Below are 19,528 nucleotides of genomic sequence, written 5' to 3' on the forward strand. Positions count from 1 at the left end.
GACTTACTAAAAATGCTCAGAAACAGGCAATCGAGGATATATTCTTGATCAGCGTTTCACGCTGAGCACGATTTGATCAAAATCGGGTTTAGTTCCAACACTTGCCACTTGGTGGCGCTGCTTTCCAGACTTACTAAAAATGCTCAGAAACAGGCAATCGAGGATATATTCTTGATCAGCGTTTCACGCTGAGCACGATTTGATGAAAATCGGGTTTAGTTCCAACACTTGCCACTTGGTGGCGCTGCTTTCCAGACTTACTAAAAATGCTCAGAAACAGGCAATCGAGGATATATTCTTGATCAGCGTTTCACGCTGAGCACGATGAGATCAAAATCGGGTTTAGTTCCAACACTTGCCACTTGGTGGCGCTGCTTTCCAGACTTACTAAAAATGCTCAGAAACAGGCAATCGAGGATATATTCTTGATCAGCGTTTCACGCTGAGCACGATTTGATCAAAATCGGGTTTAGTTCCAACACTTGCCACTTGGTGGCGCTGCTTTCCAGACTTACTAAAAATGCTCAGAAACAGGCAATCGAGGATATATTCTTGATCAGCGTTTCACGCTGAGCACGATTTGATCAAAATCGGGTTTAGTTCCAACACTTGCCACTTGGTGGCGCTGCTTTCCAGACTTACTAAAAATGCTCAGAAACAGGCAATCGAGGATATATTCTTGATCAGCGTTTCACGCTGAGCACGATTTGATCAAAATCGGGTTTAGTTCCAACACTTGCCACTTGGTGGCGCTGCTTTCCAGACTTACTAAAAATGCTCAGAAACAGGCAATCGAGGATATATTCTTGATCAGCGTTTCACGCTGAGCACGATTTGATCAAAATCGGGTTTAGTTCCAACACTTGCCACTTGGTGGCGCTGCTTTCCAGACTTACTAAAAATGCTCAGAAACAGGCAATCGAGGATATATTCTTGATCAGCGTTTCACGCTGAGCACGATTTGATCAAAATCGGGTTTAGTTCCAACACTTGCCACTTGGTGGCGCTGCTTTCCAGACTTACTAAAAATGCTCAGAAACAGGCAATCGAGGATATATTCTTGATCAGCGTTTCACGCTGAGCACGATTTGATCAAAATCGGGTTTAGTTCCAACACTTGCCACTTGGTGGCGCTGCTTTCCAGACTTACTAAAAATGCTCAGAAACAGGCAATCGAGGATATATTCTTGATCAGCGTTTCACGCTGAGCACGATTTGATCAAAATCGGGTTTAGTTCCAACACTTGCCACTTGGTGGCGCTGCTTTCCAGACTTACTAAAAATGCTCAGAAACAGGCAATCGAGGATATATTCTTGATCAGCGTTTCACGCTGAGCACGATGAGATCAAAATCGGGTTTAGTTCCAACACTTGCCACTTGGTGGCGCTGCTTTCCAGACTTACTAAAAATGCTCAGAAACAGGCAATCGAGGATATATTCTTGATCAGCGTTTCACGCTGAGCACGATTTGATCAAAATCGGGTTTAGTTCCAACACTTGCCACTTGGTGGCGCTGCTTTCCAGACTTACTAAAAATGCTCAGAAACAGGCAATCGAGGATATATTCTTGATCAGCGTTTCACGCTGAGCACGATTTGATCAAAATCGGGTTTAGTTCCAACACTTGCCACTTGGTGGCGCTGCTTTCCAGACTTACTAAAAATGCTCAGAAACAGGCAATCGAGGATATATTCTTGATCAGCGTTTCACGCTGAGCACGATTTGATGAAAATCGGGTTTAGTTCCAACACTTGCCACTTGGTGGCGCTGCTTTCCAGACTTACTAAAAATGCTCAGAAACAGGCAATCGAGGATATATTCTTGATCAGCGTTTCACGCTGAGCACGATGAGATCAAAATCGGGTTTAGTTCCAACACTTGCCACTTGGTGGCGCTGCTTTCCAGACTTACTAAAAATGCTCAGAAACAGGCAATCGAGGATATATTCTTGATCAGCGTTTCACGCTGAGCACGATTTGATCAAAATCGGGTTTAGTTCCAACACTTGCCACTTGGTGGCGCTGCTTTCCAGACTTACTAAAAATGCTCAGAAACAGGCAATCGAGGATATATTCTTGATCAGCGTTTCACGCTGAGCACGATTTGATCAAAATCGGGTTTAGTTCCAACACTTGCCACTTGGTGGCGCTGCTTTCCAGACTTACTAAAAATGCTCAGAAACAGGCAATCGAGGATATATTCTTGATCAGCGTTTCACGCTGAGCACGATTTGATCAAAATCGGGTTTAGTTCCAACACTTGCCACTTGGTGGCGCTGCTTTCCAGACTTACTAAAAATGCTCAGAAACAGGCAATCGAGGATATATTCTTGATCAGCGTTTCACGCTGAGCACGATTTGATCAAAATCGGGTTTAGTTCCAACACTTGCCACTTGGTGGCGCTGCTTTCCAGACTTACTAAAAATGCTCAGAAACAGGCAATCGAGGATATATTCTTGATCAGCGTTTCACGCTGAGCACGATTTGATCAAAATCGGGTTTAGTTCCAACACTTGCCACTTGGTGGCGCTGCTTTCCAGACTTACTAAAAATGCTCAGAAACAGGCAATCGAGGATATATTCTTGATCAGCGTTTCACGCTGAGCACGATTTGATCAAAATCGGGTTTAGTTCCAACACTTGCCACTTGGTGGCGCTGCTTTCCAGACTTACTAAAAATGCTCAGAAACAGGCAATCGAGGATATATTCTTGATCAGCGTTTCACGCTGAGCACGATTTGATCAAAATCGGGTTTAGTTCCAACACTTGCCACTTGGTGGCGCTGCTTTCCAGACTTACTAAAAATGCTCAGAAACAGGCAATCGAGGATATATTCTTGATCAGCGTTTCACGCTCTTGATCAGCGTTTCACGCTGAGCACGATTTGATCAAAATCGGGTTTAGTTCCAACACTTGCCACTTGGTGGCGCTGCTTTCCAGACTTACTAAAAATGCTCAGAAACAGGCAATCGAGGATATATTCTTGATCAGCGTTTCACGCTGAGCACGATTTGATCAAAATCGGGTTTAGTTCCAACACTTGCCACTTGGTGGCGCTGCTTTCCAGACTTACTAAAAATGCTCAGAAACAGGCAATCGAGGATATATTCTTGATCAGCGTTTCACGCTGAGCACGATGAGATCAAAATCGGGTTTAGTTCCAACACTTGCCACTTGGTGGCGCTGCTTTCCAGACTTACTAAAAATGCTCAGAAACAGGCAATCGAGGATATATTCTTGATCAGCGTTTCACGCTGAGCACGATTTGATCAAAATCGGGTTTAGTTCCAACACTTGCCACTTGGTGGCGCTGCTTTCCAGACTTACTAAAAATGCTCAGAAACAGGCAATCGAGGATATATTCTTGATCAGCGTTTCACGCTGAGCACGATTTGATCAAAATCGGGTTTAGTTCCAACACTTGCCACTTGGTGGCGCTGCTTTCCAGACTTACTAAAAATGCTCAGAAACAGGCAATCGAGGATATATTCTTGATCAGCGTTTCACGCTGAGCACGATTTGATCAAAATCGGGTTTAGTTCCAACACTTGCCACTTGGTGGCGCTGCTTTCCAGACTTACTAAAAATGCTCAGAAACAGGCAATCGAGGATATATTCTTGATCAGCGTTTCACGCTGAGCACGATTTGATCAAAATCGGGTTTAGTTCCAACACTTGCCACTTGGTGGCGCTGCTTTCCAGACTTACTAAAAATGCTCAGAAACAGGCAATCGAGGATATATTCTTGATCAGCGTTTCACGCTGAGCACGATGAGATCAAAATCGGGTTTAGTTCCAACACTTGCCACTTGGTGGCGCTGCTTTCCAGACTTACTAAAAATGCTCAGAAACAGGCAATCGAGGATATATTCTTGATCAGCGTTTCACGCTGAGCACGATTTGATCAAAATCGGGTTTAGTTCCAACACTTGCCACTTGGTGGCGCTGCTTTCCAGACTTACTAAAAATGCTCAGAAACAGGCAATCGAGGATATATTCTTGATCAGCGTTTCACGCTGAGCACGATTTGATCAAAATCGGGTTTAGTTCCAACACTTGCCACTTGGTGGCGCTGCTTTCCAGACTTACTAAAAATGCTCAGAAACAGGCAATCGAGGATATATTCTTGATCAGCGTTTCACGCTGAGCACGATTTGATCAAAATCGGGTTTAGTTCCAACACTTGCCACTTGGTGGCGCTGCTTTCCAGACTTACTAAAAATGCTCAGAAACAGGCAATCGAGGATATATTCTTGATCAGCGTTTCACGCTGAGCACGATTTGATCAAAATCGGGTTTAGTTCCAACACTTGCCACTTGGTGGCGCTGCTTTCCAGACTTACTAAAAATGCTCAGAAACAGGCAATCGAGGATATATTCTTGATCAGCGTTTCACGCTCTTGATCAGCGTTTCACGCTGAGCACGATTTGATCAAAATCGGGTTTAGTTCCAACACTTGCCACTTGGTGGCGCTGCTTTCCAGACTTACTAAAAATGCTCAGAAACAGGCAATCGAGGATATATTCTTGATCAGCGTTTCACGCTGAGCACGATTTGATCAAAATCGGGTTTAGTTCCAACACTTGCCACTTGGTGGCGCTGCTTTCCAGACTTACTAAAAATGCTCAGAAACAGGCAATCGAGGATATATTCTTGATCAGCGTTTCACGCTGAGCACGATTTGATCAAAATCGGGTTTAGTTCCAACACTTGCCACTTGGTGGCGCTGCTTTCCAGACTTACTAAAAATGCTCAGAAACAGGCAATCGAGGATATATTCTTGATCAGAATTTCACGTTGAGCACGATGCGATCAAAATAAAATTTAGTTCCAAAACTTGCCACCAGGTGGCGCTGATTTCAATACTTACAAAAAGGCACTTCTACTGCTCAGAACCAAGCGAAACAAACATATTCTTGATCAGCATTTCACGCTGAGCACGATGAGATCAAAATCGGGTTTAGTTCCAACACTTGCCACTTGGTGGCGCTGCTTTCCAGACTTACTAAAAATGCTCAGAAACAGGCAATCGAGGATATATTCTTGATCAGCGTTTCACGCTGAGCACGATGAGATCAAAATCGGGTTTAGTTCCAACACTTGCCACTTGGTGGCGCTGCTTTCCAGACTTACTAAAAATGCTCAGAAACAGGCAATCGAGGATATATTCTTGATCAGCGTTTCACGCTGAGCACGATGAGATCAAAATCGGGTTTAGTTCCAACACTTGCCACTTGGTGGCGCTGCTTTCCAGACTTACTAAAAATGCTCAGAAACAGGCAATCGAGGATATATTCTTGATCAGAATTTCACGTTGAGCACGATGCGATCAAAATAAAATTTAGTTCCAAAACTTGCCACCAGGTGGCGCTGATTTCAATACTTACAAAAAGGCACTTCTACTGCTCAGAACCAAGCGAAACAAACATATTCTTGATCAGCATTTCACGCTGAGCACGATGAGATCAAAATCGGGTTTAGTTCCAACACTTGCCACTTGGTGGCGCTGCTTTCCAGACTTACTAAAAATGCTCAGAAACAGGCAATCGAGGATATATTCTTGATCAGCGTTTCACGCTGAGCACGATGAGATCAAAATCGGGTTTAGTTCCATCACTTGCCACTTGGTGGCGCTGCTTTCCAGACTTACTAAAAATGCTCAGAAACAGGCAATCGAGGATATATTCTTGATCAGAATTTCACGTTGAGCACGATGCGATCAAAATAAAATTTAGTTCCAAAACTTGCCACCAGGTGGCGCTGATTTCAATACTTAGAAAAAGGCACTTCTACTGCTCAGAACCAAGTGAAACAAACATATTCTTGATCAGCATTTCACGCTGAGCACGATGAGATCAAAATCGGGTTTAGTTCCAACACTTGCCACTTGGTGGCGCTGCTTTCCAGACTTACTAAAAATGCTCAGAAACAGGCAATCGAGGATATATTCTTGATCAGCGTTTCACGCTGAGCACGATGAGATCAAAATCGGGTTTAGTTCCAACACTTGCCACTTGGTGGCGCTGCTTTCCAGACTTACTAAAAATGCTCAGAAACAGGCAATCGAGGATATATTCTTGATCAGAATTTCACGTTGAGCACGATGCGATCAAAATAAAATTTAGTTCCAAAACTTGCCACCAGGTGGCGCTGATTTCAATACTTAGAAAAAGGCACTTCTACTGCTCAGAACCAAGTGAAACAAACATATTCTTGATCAGCATTTCACGCTGAGCACGATGAGATCAAAATCGGGTTTAGTTCCAACACTTGCCACTTGGTGGCGCTGCTTTCCAGACTTACTAAAAATGCTCAGAAACAGGCAATCGAGGATATATTCTTGATCAGCGTTTCACGCTGAGCACGATGAGATCAAAATCGGGTTTAGTTCCAACACTTGCCACTTGGTGGCGCTGCTTTCCAGACTTACTAAAAATGCTCAGAAACAGGCAATCGAGGATATATTCTTGATCAGAATTTCACGTTGAGCACGATGCGATCAAAATAAAATTTAGTTCCAAAACTTGCCACCAGGTGGCGCTGATTTCAATACTTAGAAAAAGGCACTTCTACTGCTCAGAACCAAGTGAAACAAACATATTCTTGATCAGCATTTCACGCTGAGCACGATGAGATCAAAATCGGGTTTAGTTCCAACACTTGCCACTTGGTGGCGCTGCTTTCCAGACTTACTAAAAATGCTCAGAAACAGGCAATCGAGGATATATTCTTGATCAGCGTTTCACGCTGAGCACGATGAGATCAAAATCGGGTTTAGTTCCAACACTTGCCACTTGGTGGCGCTGCTTTCCAGACTTACTAAAAATGCTCAGAAACAGGCAATCGAGGATATATTCTTGATCAGCGTTTCACGCTGAGCACGATGAGATCAAAATCGGGTTTAGTTCCAACACTTGCCACTTGGTGGCGCTGCTTTCCAGACTTACTAAAAATGCTCAGAAACAGGCAATCGAGGATATATTCTTGATCAGAATTTCACGTTGAGCACGATGCGATCAAAATAAAATTTAGTTCCAAAACTTGCCACCAGGTGGCGCTGATTTCAATACTTAGAAAAAGGCACTTCTACTGCTCAGAACCAAGTGAAACAAACATATTCTTGATCAGCATTTCACGCTGAGCACGATGAGATCAAAATCGGGTTTAGTTCCAACACTTGCCACTTGGTGGCGCTGCTTTCCAGACTTACTAAAAATGCTCAGAAACAGGCAATCGAGGATATATTCTTGATCAGCGTTTCACGCTGAGCACGATGAGATCAAAATCGGGTTTAGTTCCAACACTTGCCACTTGGTGGCGCTGCTTTCCAGACTTACTAAAAATGCTCAGAAACAGGCAATCGAGGATATATTCTTGATCAGCGTTTCACGCTGAGCACGATGAGATCAAAATCGGGTTTAGTTCCAACACTTGCCACTTGGTGGCGCTGCTTTCCAGACTTACTAAAAATGCTCAGAAACAGGCAATCGAGGATATATTCTTGATCAGAATTTCACGTTGAGCACGATGCGATCAAAATAAAATTTAGTTCCAAAACTTGCCACCAGGTGGCGCTGATTTCAATACTTAGAAAAAGGCACTTCTACTGCTCAGAACCAAGTGAAACAAACATATTCTTGATCAGCATTTCACGCTGAGCACGATGAGATCAAAATCGGGTTTAGTTCCAACACTTGCCACTTGGTGGCGCTGCTTTCCAGACTTACTAAAAATGCTCAGAAACAGGCAATCGAGGATATATTCTTGATCAGCGTTTCACGCTGAGCACGATGAGATCAAAATCGGGTTTAGTTCCAACACTTGCCACTTGGTGGCGCTGCTTTCCAGACTTACTAAAAATGCTCAGAAACAGGCAATCGAGGATATATTCTTGATCAGAATTTCACGTTGAGCACGATGCGATCAAAATAAAATTTAGTTCCAAAACTTGCCACCAGGTGGCGCTGATTTCAATACTTAGAAAAAGGCACTTCTACTGCTCAGAACCAAGTGAAACAAACATATTCTTGATCAGCATTTCACGCTGAGCACGATGAGATCAAAATCGGGTTTAGTTCCAACACTTGCCACTTGGTGGCGCTGCTTTCCAGACTTACTAAAAATGCTCAGAAATAGGCAATCGAGGATATATTCTTGATCAGCATTTCACGCTGAGCACGATGAGATCAAAATCGGGTTTAGTTCCAACACTTGCCACTTGGTGGCGCTGCTTTCCAGACTAACTAAAAATGCTCAGAAACAGGCAATCGAGGATATATTCTTGATCAGCGTTTCACGCTGAGCACGATGAGATCAAAATCGGGTTTAGTTCCAACACTTGCCACTTGGTGGCGCTGCTTTCCAGACTTACTAAAAATGCTCAGAAACAGGCAATCGAGGATATATTCTTGATCAGAATTTCACGTTGAGCACGATGCGATCAAAATAAAATTTAGTTCCAAAACTTGCCACCAGGTGGCGCTGATTTCAATACTTAGAAAAAGGCACTTCTACTGCTCAGAACCAAGTGAAACAAACATATTCTTGATCAGCATTTCACGCTGAGCACGATGAGATCAAAATCGGGTTTAGTTCCAACACTTGCCACTTGGTGGCGCTGCTTTCCAGACTTACTAAAAATGCTCAGAAACAGGCAATCGAGGATATATTCTTGATCAGCGTTTCACGCTGAGCACGATGAGATCAAAATCGGGTTTAGTTCCAACACTTGCCACTTGGTGGCGCTGCTTTCCAGACTTACTAAAAATGCTCAGAAACAGGCAATCGAGGATATATTCTTGATCAGCGTTTCACGCTGAGCACGATGAGATCAAAATCGGGTTTAGTTCCATCACTTGCCACTTGGTGGCGCTGCTTTCCAGACTTACTAAAAATGCTCAGAAACAGGCAATCGAGGATATATTCTTGATCAGCGTTTCACGCTGAGCACGATGAGATCAAAATCGGGTTTAGTTCCAACACTTGCCACTTGGTGGCGCTGCTTTCCAGACTTACTAAAAATGCTCAGAAACAGGCAATCGAGGATATATTCTTGATCAGCGTTTCACGCTGAGCACGATGAGATCAAAATCGGGTTTAGTTCCAACACTTGCCACTTGGTGGCGCTGCTTTCCAGACTTACTAAAAATGCTCAGAAACAGGCAATCGAGGATATATTCTTGATCAGAATTTCACGTTGAGCACGATGCGATCAAAATAAAATTTAGTTCCAAAACTTGCCACCAGGTGGCGCTGATTTCAATACTTAGAAAAAGGCACTTCTACTGCTCAGAACCAAGTGAAACAAACATATTCTTGATCAGCATTTCACGCTGAGCACGATGAGATCAAAATCGGGTTTAGTTCCAACACTTGCCACTTGGTGGCGCTGCTTTCCAGACTTACTAAAAATGCTCAGAAACAGGCAATCGAGGATATATTCTTGATCAGCGTTTCACGCTGAGCACGATGAGATCAAAATCGGGTTTAGTTCCAACACTTGCCACTTGGTGGCGCTGCTTTCCAGACTTACTAAAAATGCTCAGAAACAGGCAATCGAGGATATATTCTTGATCAGAATTTCACGTTGAGCACGATGCGATCAAAATAAAATTTAGTTCCAAAACTTGCCACCAGGTGGCGCTGATTTCAATACTTAGAAAAAGGCACTTCTACTGCTCAGAACCAAGTGAAACAAACATATTCTTGATCAGCATTTCACGCTGAGCACGATGAGATCAAAATCGGGTTTAGTTCCAACACTTGCCACTTGGTGGCGCTGCTTTCCAGACTTACTAAAAATGCTCAGAAACAGGCAATCGAGGATATATTCTTGATCAGAATTTCACGTTGAGCACGATGCGATCAAAATAAAATTTAGTTCCAAAACTTGCCACCAGGTGGCGCTGATTTCAATACTTAGAAAAAGGCACTTCTACTGCTCAGAACCAAGTGAAACAAACATATTCTTGATCAGCATTTCACGCTGAGCACGATGAGATCAAAATCGGGTTTAGTTCCAACACTTGCCACTTGGTGGCGCTGCTTTCCAGACTTACTAAAAATGCTCAGAAACAGGCAATCGAGGATATATTCTTGATCAGAATTTCACGTTGAGCACGATGCGATCAAAATAAAATTTAGTTCCAAAACTTGCCACCAGGTGGCGCTGATTTCAATACTTAGAAAAAGGCACTTCTACTGCTCAGAACCAAGTGAAACAAACATATTCTTGATCAGCATTTCACGCTGAGCACGATGAGATCAAAATCGGGTTTAGTTCCAACACTTGCCACTTGGTGGCGCTGCTTTCCAGACTTACTAAAAATGCTCAGAAACAGGCAATCGAGGATATATTCTTGATCAGCGTTTCACGCTGAGCACGATGAGATCAAAATCGGGTTTAGTTCCAACACTTGCCACTTGGTGGCGCTGCTTTCCAGACTTACTAAAAATGCTCAGAAACAGGCAATCGAGGATATATTCTTGATCAGAATTTCACGTTGAGCACGATGCGATCAAAATAAAATTTAGTTCCAAAACTTGCCACCAGGTGGCGCTGATTTCAATACTTAGAAAAAGGCACTTCTACTGCTCAGAACCAAGTGAAACAAACATATTCTTGATCAGCATTTCACGCTGAGCACGATGAGATCAAAATCGGGTTTAGTTCCAACACTTGCCACTTGGTGGCGCTGCTTTCCAGACTTACTAAAAATGCTCAGAAATAGGCAATCGAGGATATATTCTTGATCAGCATTTCACGCTGAGCACGATGAGATCAAAATCGGGTTTAGTTCCAACACTTGCCACTTGGTGGCGCTGCTTTCCAGACTTACTAAAAATGCTCAGAAACAGGCAATCGAGGATATATTCTTGATCAGCGTTTCACGCTGAGCACGATGAGATCAAAATCGGGTTTAGTTCCAACACTTGCCACTTGGTGGCGCTGCTTTCCAGACTTACTAAAAATGCTCAGAAACAGGCAATCGAGGATATATTCTTGATCAGAATTTCACGTTGAGCACGATGCGATCAAAATAAAATTTAGTTCCAAAACTTGCCACCAGGTGGCGCTGATTTCAATACTTAGAAAAAGGCACTTCTACTGCTCAGAACCAAGTGAAACAAACATATTCTTGATCAGCATTTCACGCTGAGCACGATGAGATCAAAATCGGGTTTAGTTCCAACACTTGCCACTTGGTGGCGCTGCTTTCCAGACTTACTAAAAATGCTCAGAAATAGGCAATCGAGGATATATTCTTGATCAGCATTTCACGCTGAGCACGATGAGATCAAAATCGGGTTTAGTTCCAACACTTGCCACTTGGTGGCGCTGCTTTCCAGACTTACTAAAAATGCTCAGAAACAGGCAATCGAGGATATATTCTTGATCAGAATTTCACGTTGAGCACGATGCGATCAAAATAAAATTTAGTTCCAAAACTTGCCACCAGGTGGCGCTGATTTCAATACTTAGAAAAAGGCACTTCTACTGCTCAGAACCAAGTGAAACAAACATATTCTTGATCAGCATTTCACGCTGAGCACGATGAGATCAAAATCGGGTTTAGTTCCAACACTTGCCACTTGGTGGCGCTGCTTTCCAGACTTACTAAAAATGCTCAGAAACAGGCAATCGAGGATATATTCTTGATCAGCGTTTCACGCTGAGCACGATGAGATCAAAATCGGGTTTAGTTCCAACACTTGCCACTTGGTGGCGCTGCTTTCCAGACTTACTAAAAATGCTCAGAAACAGGCAATCGAGGATATATTCTTGATCAGAATTTCACGTTGAGCACGATGCGATCAAAATAAAATTTAGTTCCAAAACTTGCCACCAGGTGGCGCTGATTTCAATACTTAGAAAAAGGCACTTCTACTGCTCAGAACCAAGTGAAACAAACATATTCTTGATCAGCATTTCACGCTGAGCACGATGAGATCAAAATCGGGTTTAGTTCCAACACTTGCCACTTGGTGGCGCTGCTTTCCAGACTTACTAAAAATGCTCAGAAACAGGCAATCGAGGATATATTCTTGATCAGAATTTCACGTTGAGCACGATGCGATCAAAATAAAATTTAGTTCCAAAACTTGCCACCAGGTGGCGCTGATTTCAATACTTAGAAAAAGGCACTTCTACTGCTCAGAACCAAGTGAAACAAACATATTCTTGATCAGCATTTCACGCTGAGCACGATGAGATCAAAATCGGGTTTAGTTCCAACACTTGCCACTTGGTGGCGCTGCTTTCCAGACTTACTAAAAATGCTCAGAAACAGGCAATCGAGGATATATTCTTGATCAGAATTTCACGTTGAGCACGATGCGATCAAAATAAAATTTAGTTCCAAAACTTGCCACCAGGTGGCGCTGATTTCAATACTTAGAAAAAGGCACTTCTACTGCTCAGAACCAAGTGAAACAAACATATTCTTGATCAGCATTTCACGCTGAGCACGATGAGATCAAAATCGGGTTTAGTTCCAACACTTGCCACTTGGTGGCGCTGCTTTCCAGACTTACTAAAAATGCTCAGAAACAGGCAATCGAGGATATATTCTTGATCAGCGTTTCACGCTGAGCACGATGAGATCAAAATCGGGTTTAGTTCCAACACTTGCCACTTGGTGGCGCTGCTTTCCAGACTTACTAAAAATGCTCAGAAACAGGCAATCGAGGATATATTCTTGATCAGAATTTCACGTTGAGCACGATGCGATCAAAATAAAATTTAGTTCCAAAACTTGCCACCAGGTGGCGCTGATTTCAATACTTAGAAAAAGGCACTTCTACTGCTCAGAACCAAGTGAAACAAACATATTCTTGATCAGCATTTCACGCTGAGCACGATGAGATCAAAATCGGGTTTAGTTCCAACACTTGCCACTTGGTGGCGCTGCTTTCCAGACTTACTAAAAATGCTCAGAAATAGGCAATCGAGGATATATTCTTGATCAGCATTTCACGCTGAGCACGATGAGATCAAAATCGGGTTTAGTTCCAACACTTGCCACTTGGTGGCGCTGCTTTCCAGACTTACTAAAAATGCTCAGAAACAGGCAATCGAGGATATATTCTTGATCAGCGTTTCACGCTGAGCACGATGAGATCAAAATCGGGTTTAGTTCCAACACTTGCCACTTGGTGGCGCTGCTTTCCAGACTTACTAAAAATGCTCAGAAACAGGCAATCGAGGATATATTCTTGATCAGAATTTCACGTTGAGCACGATGCGATCAAAATAAAATTTAGTTCCAAAACTTGCCACCAGGTGGCGCTGATTTCAATACTTAGAAAAAGGCACTTCTACTGCTCAGAACCAAGTGAAACAAACATATTCTTGATCAGCATTTCACGCTGAGCACGATGAGATCAAAATCGGGTTTAGTTCCAACACTTGCCACTTGGTGGCGCTGCTTTCCAGACTTACTAAAAATGCTCAGAAATAGGCAATCGAGGATATATTCTTGATCAGCATTTCACGCTGAGCACGATGAGATCAAAATCGGGTTTAGTTCCAACACTTGCCACTTGGTGGCGCTGCTTTCCAGACTTACTAAAAATGCTCAGAAACAGGCAATCGAGGATATATTCTTGATCAGAATTTCACGTTGAGCACGATGCGATCAAAATAAAATTTAGTTCCAAAACTTGCCACCAGGTGGCGCTGATTTCAATACTTAGAAAAAGGCACTTCTACTGCTCAGAACCAAGTGAAACAAACATATTCTTGATCAGCATTTCACGCTGAGCACGATGAGATCAAAATCGGGTTTAGTTCCAACACTTGCCACTTGGTGGCGCTGCTTTCCAGACTTACTAAAAATGCTCAGAAATAGGCAATCGAGGATATATTCTTGATCAGCATTTCACGCTGAGCACGATGAGATCAAAATCGGGTTTAGTTCCAACACTTGCCACTTGGTGGCGCTGCTTTCCAGACTTACTAAAAATGCTCAGAAACAGGCAATCGAGGATATATTCTTGATCAGAATTTCACGTTGAGCACGATGCGATCAAAATAAAATTTAGTTCCAAAACTTGCCACCAGGTGGCGCTGATTTCAATACTTAGAAAAAGGCACTTCTACTGCTCAGAACCAAGTGAAACAAACATATTCTTGATCAGCATTTCACGCTGAGCACGATGAGATCAAAATCGGGTTTAGTTCCAACACTTGCCACTTGGTGGCGCTGCTTTCCAGACTTACTAAAAATGCTCAGAAACAGGCAATCGAGGATATATTCTTGATCAGCGTTTCACGCTGAGCACGATGAGATCAAAATCGGGTTTAGTTCCAACACTTGCCACTTGGTGGCGCTGCTTTCCAGACTTACTAAAAATGCTCAGAAACAGGCAATCGAGGATATATTCTTGATCAGAATTTCACGTTGAGCACGATGCGATCAAAATAAAATTTAGTTCCAAAACTTGCCACCAGGTGGCGCTGATTTCAATACTTAGAAAAAGGCACTTCTACTGCTCAGAACCAAGTGAAACAAACATATTCTTGATCAGCATTTCACGCTGAGCACGATGAGATCAAAATCGGGTTTAGTTCCAACACTTGCCACTTGGTGGCGCTGCTTTCCAGACTTACTAAAAATGCTCAGAAACAGGCAATCGAGGATATATTCTTGATCAGCGTTTCACGCTGAGCACGATGAGATCAAAATCGGGTTTAGTTCCATCACTTGCCACTTGGTGGCGCTGCTTTCCAGACTTACTAAAAATGCTCAGAAACAGGCAATCGAGGATATATTCTTGATCAGCGTTTCACGCTGAGCACGATGAGATCAAAATCGGGTTTAGTTCCAACACTTGCCACTTGGTGGCGCTGCTTTCCAGACTTACTAAAAATGCTCAGAAACAGGCAATCGAGGATATATTCTTGATCAGCGTTTCACGCTGAGCACGATGAGATCAAAATCGGGTTTAGTTCCAACACTTGCCACTTGGTGGCGCTGCTTTCCAGACTTACTAAAAATGCTCAGAAACAGGCAATCGAGGATATATTCTTGATCAGAATTTCACGTTGAGCACGATGCGATCAAAATAAAATTTAGTTCCAAAACTTGCCACCAGGTGGCGCTGATTTCAATACTTAGAAAAAGGCACTTCTACTGCTCAGAACCAAGTGAAACAAACATATTCTTGATCAGCATTTCACGCTGAGCACGATGAGATCAAAATCGGGTTTAGTTCCAACACTTGCCACTTGGTGGCGCTGCTTTCCAGACTTACTAAAAATGCTCAGAAACAGGCAATCGAGGATATATTCTTGATCAGCGTTTCACGCTGAGCACGATGAGATCAAAATCGGGTTTAGTTCCAACACTTGCCACTTGGTGGCGCTGCTTTCCAGACTTACTAAAAATGCTCAGAAACAGGCAATCGAGGATATATTCTTGATCAGAATTTCACGTTGAGCACGATGCGATAAAAATAAAATTTAGTTCCAAAACTTGCCACCAGGTGGCGCTGATTTCAATACTTAGAAAAAGGCACTTCTACTGCTCAGAACCAAGTGAAACAAACATATTCTTGATCAGCATTTCACGCTGAGCACGATGAGATCAAAATCGGGTTTAGTTCCAACACTTGCCACTTGGTGGCGCTGCTTTCCAGACTTACTAAAAATGCTCAGAAACAGGCAATCGAGGATATATTCTTGATCAGCGTTTCACGCTGAGCACGATGAGATCAAAATCGGGTTTAGTTCCATCACTTGCCACTTGGTGGCGCTGCTTTCCAGACTTACTAAAAATGCTCAGAAACAGGCAATCGAGGATATATTCTTGATCAGCGTTTCACGCTGAGCACGATGAGATCAAAATCGGGTTTAGTTCCAACACTTGCCACTTGGTGGCGCTGCTTTCCAGACTTACTAAAAATGCTCAGAAACAGGCAATCGAGGATATATTCTTGATCAGCGTTTCACGCTGAGCACGATGAGATCAAAATCGGGTTTAGTTCCAACACTTGCCACTTGGTGGCGCTGCTTTCCAGACTTACTAAAAATGCTCAGAAACAGGCAATCGAGGATATATTCTTGATCAGAATTTCACGTTGAGCACGATGCGATCAAAATAAAATTTAGTTCCAAAACTTGCCACCAGGTGGCGCTGATTTCAATACTTAGAAAAAGGCACTTCTACTGCTCAGAACCAAGTGAAACAAACATATTCTTGATCAGCATTTCACGCTGAGCACGATGAGATCAAAATCGGGTTTAGTTCCAACACTTGCCACTTGGTGGCGCTGCTTTCCAGACTTACTAAAAATGCTCAGAAACAGGCAATCGAGGATATATTCTTGATCAGCGTTTCACGCTGAGCACGATGAGATCAAAATCGGGTTTAGTTCCAACACTTGCCACTTGGTGGCGCTGCTTTCCAGACTTACTAAAAATGCTCAGAAACAGGCAATCGAGGATATATTCTTGATCAGAATTTCACGTTGAGCACGATGCGATAAAAATAAAATTTAGTTCCAAAACTTGCCACCAGGTGGCGCTGATTTCAATACTTAGAAAAAGGCACTTCTACTGCTCAGAACCAAGTGAAACAAACATATTCTTGATCAGCATTTCACGCTGAGCACGATGAGATCAAAATCGGGTTTAGTTCCAACACTTGCCACTTGGTGGCGCTGCTTTCCAGACTTACTAAAAATGCTCAGAAACAGGCAATCGAGGATATATTCTTGATCAGCGTTTCACGCTGAGCACGATGAGATCAAAATCGGGTTTAGTTCCATCACTTGCCACTTGGTGGCGCTGCTTTCCAGACTTACTAAAAATGCTCAGAAACAGGCAATCGAGGATATATTCTTGATCAGCGTTTCACGCTGAGCACGATGAGATCAAAATCGGGTTTAGTTCCAACACTTGCCACTTGGTGGCGCTGCTTTCCAGACTTACTAAAAATGCTCAGAAACAGGCAATCGAGGATATATTCTTGATCAGCGTTTCACGCTGAGCACGATGAGATCAAAATCGGGTTTAGTTCCAACACTTGCCACTTGGTGGCGCTGCTTTCCAGACTTACTAAAAATGCTCAGAAACAGGCAATCGAGGATATATTCTTGATCAGAATTTCACGTTGAGCACGATGCGATCAAAATAAAATTTAGTTCCAAAACTTGCCACCAGGTGGCGCTGATTTCAATACTTAGAAAAAGGCACTTCTACTGCTCAGAACCAAGTGAAACAAACATATTCTTGATCAGCATTTCACGCTGAGCACGATGAGATCAAAATCGGGTTTAGTTCCAACACTTGCCACTTGGTGGCGCTGCTTTCCAGACTTACTAAAAATGCTCAGAAACAGGCAATCGAGGATATATTCTTGATCAGCGTTTCACGCTGAGCACGATGAGATCAAAATCGGGTTTAGTTCCATCACTTGCCACTTGGTGGCGCTGCTTTCCAGACTTACTAAAAATGCTCAGAAACAGGCAATCGAGGATATATTCTTGATCAGCGTTTCACGCTGAGCACGATGAGATCAAAATCGGGTTTAGTTCCATCACTTGCCACTTGGTGGCGCTGCTATCCAGACTTACTAAAAATGCTCAGAAACAGGCAATCGAGGATATATTCTTGATCAGCGTTTCACGCTGAGCACGATGAGATCAAAATCGGGTTTAGTTCCAACACTTGCCACTTGGTGGCGCTGCTTTCCAGACTTACTAAAAATGCTCAGAAACAGGCAATCGAGGATATATTCTTGATCAGCGTTTCACGCTGAGCACGATGAGATCAAAATCGGGTTTAGTTCCAACACTTGCCACTTGGTGGCGCTGCTTTCCAGACTTACTAAAAATGCTCAGAAACAGGCAATCGAGGATATATTCTTGATCAGAATTTCACGTTGAGCACGATGCGATCAAAATAAAATTTAGTTCCAAAACTTGCCACCAGGTGGCGCTGATTTCAATACTTAGAAAAAGGCACTTCTACTGCTCAGAACCAAGTGAAACAAACATATTCTTGATCAGCATTTCACGCTGAGCACGATTTGATCAAAATCGGGTTTAGTTCCAACACTTGCCACTTGGTGGCGCTGCTTTCCAGACTTACTAAAAATGCTCAGAAACAGGCAATCGAGGATATATTCTTGATCAGCGTTTCACGCTGAGCACGATTTGATCAAAATCGGGTGTAGTTCCAACACTTGCCACTTGGTGGCGCTGCTTTCCAGACTTACTAAAAATGCTCAGAAACAGGCAATCGAGGATATATTCTTGATCAGCGTTTCACGCTGAGCACGATGAGATCAAAATCGGGTTTAGTTCCAACACTTGCCACTTGGTGGCGCTGCTTTCCAGACTTACTAAAAATGCTCAGAAACAGGCAATCGAGGATATATTCTTGATCAGAATTTCACGTTGAGCACGATGCGATCAAAATAAAATTTAGTTCCAAAACTTGCCACCAGGTGGCGCTGATTTCAATACTTAGAAAAAGGCACTTCTACTGCTCAGAACCAAGTGAAACAAACATATTCTTGATCAGCATTTCACGCTGAGCACGATTTGATCAAAATCGGGTTTAGTTCCAACACTTGCCACTTGGTGGCGCTGCTTTCCAGACTTACTAAAAATGCTCAGAAACAGGCAATCGAGGATATATTCTTGATCAGCGTTTCACGCTGAGCACGATGAGATCAAAATCGGGTTTAGTTCCAACACTTGCCACTTGGTGGCGCTGCTTTCCAGACTTACTAAAAATGCTCAGAAACAGGCAATCGAGGATATATTCTTGATCAGCGTTTCACGCTGAGCACGATGAGATCAAAATCGGGTTTAGTTCCAACACTTGCCACTTGGTGGCGCTGCTTTCCAGACTTACTAAAAATGCTCAGAAACAGGCAATCGAGGATATATTCTTGATCAGAATTTCACGTTGAGCACGATGCGATCAAAATAAAATTTAGTTCCAAAACTTGCCACCAGGTGGCGCTGATTTCAATACTTAGAAAAAGGCACTTCTACTGCTCAGAACCAAGTGAAACAAACATATTCTTCATCAGCATTTCACGCTGAGCACGATTTGATCAAAATCGGGTTTAGTTCCAACACTTGCCACTTGGTGGCGCTGCTTTCCAGACTTACTAAAAATGCTCAGAAACAGGCAATCGAGGATATATTCTTGATCAGCGTTTCACGCTGAGCACGATGAGATCAAAATCGGGTTTAGTTCCATCACTTGCCACTTGGTGGCGCTGCTTTCCAGACTTACTAAAAATGCTCAGAAACAGGCAATCGAGGATATATTCTTGATCAGCGTTTCACGCTGAGCACGATTTGATCAAAATCGGGTGTAGTTCCAACACTTGCCACTTGGTGGCGCTGCTTTCCAGACTTACTAAAAATGCTCAGAAACAGGCAATCGAGGATATATTCTTGATCAGCGTTTCACGCTGAGCACGATGAGATCAAAATCGGGTTTAGTTCCAACACTTGCCACTTGGTGGCGCTGCTTTCCAGACTTACTAAAAATGCTCAGAAA

The sequence above is a fragment of the Daphnia pulex genome, chromosome 9, assembly GCF_021134715.1.
Source record: "Daphnia pulex isolate KAP4 chromosome 9, ASM2113471v1".
Taxonomy (NCBI): Eukaryota; Metazoa; Arthropoda; class Branchiopoda; order Diplostraca; family Daphniidae; genus Daphnia; species Daphnia pulex.